Source organism: Chrysochloris asiatica, unplaced genomic scaffold, assembly GCF_000296735.1.
Source record: "Chrysochloris asiatica unplaced genomic scaffold, ChrAsi1.0 scaffold00152, whole genome shotgun sequence".
NCBI lineage: Eukaryota > Metazoa > Chordata > Mammalia > Afrosoricida > Chrysochloridae > Chrysochloris > Chrysochloris asiatica.
The window spans coordinates 7,624,824-7,632,211 of NW_006408670.1; positions in this window are offsets into that span (position 1 = coordinate 7,624,824).

The window sequence follows — 7,388 nt, forward strand, 5'->3', positions numbered from 1 at the left end:
TACTCCCGTAAAGATTTACACCCTCGGAAACCCTGTACAGGGTCGCTATGGGTCGGAACTGACTCAACAGCACTTAACACACACACACACCTACATATCAGATCAGTCCAAAATATCCATGTCCAGAGAGCTAGCTTCATGGCATACGAGTACATATTGGACATCTCTGGCATGTAGGTGGCTCTCAGTAAATGGACACGTTGGACACTTCTGCCATGTAGTTAGTACCCTGAATATGGACATGTTGGACTACTCTGTCATGTAGCTAGCTCTCAGTATATAGACACGTTGGACAGATCTGCCATGTAGATAGAACTCTGTATATGGAAATGTTGCCCTACCCTGCCATGTAGGTAGCTCTTTGTATATGGACATTTGGACTCGTCTTCCATGTAGCTAGCTCTGTGTACATGGATATGTTGGACTGATCTGCCAAGTAGTTAGTTCTCTATATATTAACATATTGGACTTCTCTGCCATGTAGGTAGCTCTCAATACATGGACACCTTGGACTCATCTGCCATGCAGCCAGAACTCTGTATACAGAAATGTTGCACTACCCTGCCATGAAGCTGTCTCTCTGTATATGGACATTAAGGATTCGTCTGACATGTAGCTAGCTCTTTGTACCTGGATATGTTACACTGATCTGCAAAGTAGGTACCTCTCTGTATATGAACATATTAGACTTGTCTGCCTCGTAGCTAGCTCTCAGTATATAGACATTTTGAACTCATCTGCCATGTGTATAGTAACCTGTATATGGAAATGTTGGACTGCTCTGCCATGTAGCTACCTCTCAGTGTGTGGACACGTTGGACACATCTGCCATGTACCTAGAACTCTATATATGGGAAATGTTGCACTCCTCTGCCATGTAGCAAGCTCTCTGTATATAGACAAGTTGGACTAATCTGCCTTGTACCTAGAACTCTGTGTATGGAAATGTTTCACTACACTGCTATGTAGCTAGCTCTGAGTATATGGACATTTTGGACTCGTCTGCCATGTAGCTAGCTCTCTGCACATGGATATGTTGGACTGATCTGCCAAGTAGTTAGCTCTCTGTATATGAACATATTGGAGTTGTCTGCCATGTGACTGACACTCAGTATAAGGACACGTTGGATACATCTGCCACGTACATGGAACTCTGTATATGGAAGTGTTGCACTACTCTGCCATGTAGCTAGCTCTCTGAATATAGACAAGTTGGACTCATCTGCCTTGTAGCTAGAACTCTGTATATGGAAATGTTGCACTACCCTGACATGTAGCTAGCTCTCTGTATAAGGACATTTTTTGACTTGTCTGCCATTTAGCTAGCTCTCTGTACATGGATATATTGGACTAATCTGCCAAGTAGGTAGCTCTGTATATGAACATATTGGACTTGTCTGCCATGTAGGTAGCTCTCAATATATGGACACCTTGGGCACATCTGCAATGTAGCTAGAACTCTGTATGTTGAAATGTTTCACTACCCTGCCATGTAGCTAGTTTTCTGTTTATGGACATTGTGGACTCGACTGCTATGTAGCTTGAAATCTGTATATGGAAAAGTTGCACTACTCTGCGATGTAGTCAGCTGATATGTAGGTAGTTCTCTGTGCATGGATATTTTGAACTGATCTGCCATGTACCTAGCTCTGAGTATATAGGCAAGTTGGGCACATCTGCCATGTAGCTTGAACTCTGTATATGGAAATCTTGTACTACTCTGCTATATAGCTAGCTCTCTGTATATGGACAATTTGGTCTCATCTGCCATGTAGCTAGCTCTCTGTTCATGGCTATGTTGGACTGATCTGCCAAGTAGGTAGCTCTCTGTATATGAACATATTGGACTTGTCTGTCCTGTAGTTGGCTCTCAGTATGTGGACACATTGGACACATCTGTCATGTAACAACTACCATGAATATGGAAATGTTGAACTATTCTGCCATGCAGCTAGCTCTCTGTATATGGACACGTTGGACATATCTGCCATGTAGCTAGAAGTCTGTATATGGAAATGTTGCAATACTTTGCCATGTAGCTAGCTTTCTGTATATAGACAAGTTGTACTTATCTGCTTTGTTGCTAGAACTCTGTCTATAGAATTGTTGCACTACCCTGCCATGTGGCTAACTCTCTGTATATGGACATTTTGGACTCATCTGGCATGTAGCTAGCTCTCTGTACATGAATATGTTGGAATGATCTGACAAGTAGGTAGCTCTCAGTTTATGAACATATTGGTCTTGTCTGCCATGTAGCTCTCAGTATATGAACACTTTTGACACATCTGCCATGTAGCTAGATCTCAGTATATGGAAATGTTGCACTACTCTGCCATGTAGCTAGCTCTCTCTATATATACAAGTTGAACTCATCTGACATGTAGCTAGTACCCTGCATTTGGACATGTTGGACTGATCTGCCATTTAGCTAGCTCTCAGTGTATGGACATATTGGACACATCTGCCATGTACCTAGAACTCTGTATATGGAAGTGTTGCACTACTCTGCCATGTACCTAGCTCTCTCTGTATATACAAGTGGGACTCATTTGCCTTGTACCTAAAACTCTGTATATGGAAATGTTGCATTACCCTGCCATGTAGCTAGCTCTCTGTATATGGACATTTTAGACTCATCTGCCATGTAGGTAGCTCTCTGTACATGGATATGTTGGATTGATCTGCCAAGTAGTTAGCTCTCTGTATATGAACATATGGGACTTGTCTGCTGTGTAATTGGCTCCCAGTTTATGGACATGTTTGACACATCTGCCATGGAGCTAGTACCCTGAATATGGACATGTTGGACTACTCTGCAATGTAGCTAGCTCTCAGTATATGGGCACATTGGACACATCTGCCATGTAGCTAGAACTTTGTATATGGAAATGTTTCACTACACTGCCTTGTAGTTAGGTCTCTGTATATAGGCAAGTTGAACTCATCTGCCTTGTAGCTAGAACTCTGTACATGGAAATGTTTCACTACCCTGCCAATGTAGCTTGCCCTCTCTACCTGGACATTTTGGACTTGTCTGCCATGTAGCTAGCTCTCTGTACATGGATATGTTGGACTGATCTGACAAGTAGGTAGCTCTCTGTATATGAACATATTGGACTTGTCTGCCATGTAGGTAGCTCTAAATATATGGACACCTTGGACACATCTGCCCTATAGTTAGAACTCTGTATATGGAAATATTGCACCACTCTGACATGTAGCTAGCTCTCTGTACATGGATATGTTGGACTGATCTGCAAAGAAGGTAGGTCTCTGTGTATGAACATATTGGACTTGTCTGCCATGTAGGTGGCTCTCAGTATATGGACACGTTGGAAACATCTGCCATCTAGCTAGAACACTGAATATGGACATGTTGGACTACTCTGCCATGTAGCTAGCTCTCAGTATATGGACACATTGGATACATCTGCCATCTAGCTAGAAATCTGTATATGGAAATGTTGCACAACACTGCCTTGTAGTTAGATCTCTGTATATAGACAAGTTGGACTCATCTGCCTTGTAGCTAGAACTCTGTGTAAGGAAATGTTGCACTAACCTGCCATGTAGCTAGCTCTCTGCATATGGAGATTTTAGACTCGTCTGCCATGTAGCTAGCTCTCTGTACGTGGATACGTTGGATTGATCTGCCAAGTAGGTAGCTCTCTGTCTATGAACATATTGGACTTGTCTGCCATGTAGGTGGTTCTCAGTATATGGTCACGTTGGACACATCTGCCATGTAGCTAGTATCCTGAATATGGACATATTGGACTACTCTGCCATGTAGCTAGCTCTCAGTATATGGACAAGTTGGACACATCTGCCATGTGGATAGAACTCTGTATATGGAAGTGTTGCACTACTCTGCCATATAGCTAGCTGTCTGTATGTAGACATTTTGGAATTGTCTGCCATGTAGCTAGCTCTCTGTACATGGATATATTGGACTGATCTGCCAAGTAGCTAGCTCTCTGTATATGAATATTTTGGACATCTCTGCCATGTAGCTAGCTCTCAGTATATGGACATGATGGACTCATCTGTCATGTAGCTAGTACCCTGTATATGGACATGTTGGACTCATCAGCCATATAGCGAGCACTCTCTGTATGAACATATTGGACTCATCTGCCTTGTACCTAGCCCCCTATATATATACATGTTGGAGTCATTTACCATGCAGCCCAGTCTCAGTATATGGACATGTAGGACTCATCTGCCATATAGCTAGAACCATTAATATGGAAATGTTGCACTACTCTGCTATATAGCTAGCTCTCTCTATATGTACATTTTTGACTCGTCTGCCATGTAGCTATCTCTCTCTCCATGGAATTGTTGGCCTGATCTGCCATGTAGGTAGCTCTCAGTATATGAAATTATTGGATTTACCTAACATGTAGCTATCTCTCTGTATATGGACATGTTGGACTCATTAGCCATGTAGCCAACTCTCTTTATGAACATGTTGGACTCATCTGCCTTGTAGCTACTCCTCTATATATACACATGTTGGGCTCATCTGCCATGTAGCTAACTCCCAGTATATGGACATTTTGGACTCACCTGCCTTGTAGCTAGTTCTCTGTAAAAGGACATGTTGGTCTACTCTGCCATGCAGTTAACTCTAGCTATATGGACACATTGGATTCATCTGCCATGTAGCTAGAGCTCTGTATATGGAAATGTTGCACTACTCTGCCATGTAGCTAGCTTTCTGTATTGGGACATTTTGGACTTGTCTGACATGTCCTAGCTCTCTGTACATGGATATATTGCATTGATCTGTGAAGTAGGTAGCTCTCTGTATATGAACATATTGGACTTGTCTGCCATATAGCTCTCAGTATATGGACACGTTGGACATATTTACCATGAAGACAGTACACTGTATATGGGCAAGTTGGAATACTCTGCCATGTAGCTAGCTCTCAGTATATGGATATGTTAGAGAAATCTGCCATGAACCTAGAAATCTGTATATATGAAAATGTTGCACTTCTCTGCCATGTAGCTAGCTTTTTGTATATAGACAAGTTGGACTCATCTGCCTTGTAGTTAGAAATCTGTATATGCAAATGTTGACCTACACTGCCAGGCAGCTAGCTCTCTGTATATGGACATGTTGAACTCGTCTGCAATGTAGCTAGCTCTGTGTACATGGATATGTTCGACTGATCTGGCTAGTAGGTAGGTCTCTGTATATGACTATGTTGGACTTGTTTGCCATGTAGCTAGCTCTCAGAATATGAACACGTTGGACACATCTGCCATGTAGATAGAACACTGTATATGGAAGTGTTGCACTACTCTGCCATGTAGCTAGCTCTCTGTATATACACAAGTTCGACTCCTCTGCCTTGTAGCTAGAACTCTGTATATGGAAATGTTGCACTACCCTGCCATGTAGTTAGCTCTCTGAAAAGGGAAATAATGGACTCGTCTTCCATGTAGCTAGCTCTCTGTATATGGCTATATTGGACTGATATGTCAAGTAGGTAGCCCTCTGTATATGAACATATTGGATTTGTCTGCCATGTAGCTACCTCTCAGTATATGGACACGTTGGACAAATCTGCCATGTAGCTCATACTCTGTTTATGGAAAATTTGCACTACCATACCATGTAGTTAGATTTCTGTATATAGACAAGCTGGACTCATCTGCTTTGTAGCTAGAACTCTGTATATGGAAATGATGCACTACCCTGCCATGTAGTTAGCTCTCTATATATGGACATTTTGGTCTCATCTGCATTGTAGTTTGATCTCTGTATATGCAAATGATGCACTACTTGACCATGTAGCTAGCTCTTTGTATTTGGACATTTTGGACTCGTCTGCCATGTAGCTAGCTATCTGTACATGGATATGTTGGACTGATCTGCCAAGTTGGAAGTTCTCTGTACATGAACATACTGGATTTGTCTGTCATGTCGCTAGCTCTCAGTATATGGACACATTGGACACATCTGCCATGTAACTATTACCCTGAATATGGACATGGTGAACTAGTCTGCCATGTAGCTAACTCTCAGTATATGAACACGTTGGACATATCTGCCATGTACCTAGAACTCTGTATTTGGAAATGTTGCACTACTCTACCATGTAGCTAACTCTCTGTATATGTACAAGTTGGGCTCATCTGCATTGTATCTAGAACTCTGTATATGGAAATGTTGCACTACCCCGCCATGTAGCTAGTTCACTGTATGTGGACATATTGGACTCATCGGCCATATAACTATCTCTCTGTACATGGATATGTTGGACTGATCTGTTTAGTAGGTAGCTCTCTGTATAAGAACATATTGAACCTGTCTGAATTGTAGCTAGCTCTCAGTATATGGACACGTTGGGCACATTTGCCATGTAGCTAGAACTCTGTATATGGAAATGTTGTACTACCCTGGCATGTAGTTAGCTCTCTATATATTTACAATTTGCAGACATCTGCCTTGAAGCTATAACTCTGTATATGGAAATGTTGCATTATCATGCCATGTAGCTAGCTCACTGTATATGGACATTTTGGACTTGTCTGACAGATGGCTAGCTCTCTATACATGGATATGTAGGATTGTTCTGCCAATTAGGTAGCACTCTGTATATGAACATATTGGACTTGTCTGCCATGTAGCTAGCTCTTAGTATATGGACATGCTGGATTCCTCTGCGATGTAACTAGTACCCTGTATATGGACATGTTGTACTACTCTGCCATGTAGGTAGCTCTCAGTATATGGACACGTTGGACACATCTCCCATGTAGCTGGAAGTCTGTATATGGAAATGTTGCACTTTCCTGCCATGTAGTTAGATTTCTGTATATAGACAAGTTGGACTCATCTGCCTTGTAGTTAGAACTCTATAAATGGTTATGATGCACTACCCTGCCATGTAGCTAGCTCTCTATATGTGGTTATTTTGGACTCGTATGCCTTGTAGCTAGCTCTCTGTACATGGTTATGTTGGACTGATCTGCCAAGTAGGTAGCTCTCTGTATATGAACATAATGGACATGTCTGCCATGTAGCTAGCTCTCAGTATATGGACATGTTGGACTCAACTGCCATGTAGCTAGTACTTTGTATATGAACATGTTGGGCTTATCTTCCATGTAGGTAGCTCTCAGTATATGGACACGTTGGACACATCTGCCATGTAGCGAGAGCTCTGTATATGGAAATGTTACACTACTCTGCCATGTACCTAGCTCTCTGTATATCTACAAATTGGACTCATCTGCCTTGTTGCTTTAACTCTGTATATGGAAATGTAGCACTACCCTGCCATGTAGCTAGCTCTCTGTATATGTATGTTTTACACTCGTATGCCATGTAGCTAGCTCTCTGTACATGGATATGTTGGACTGAT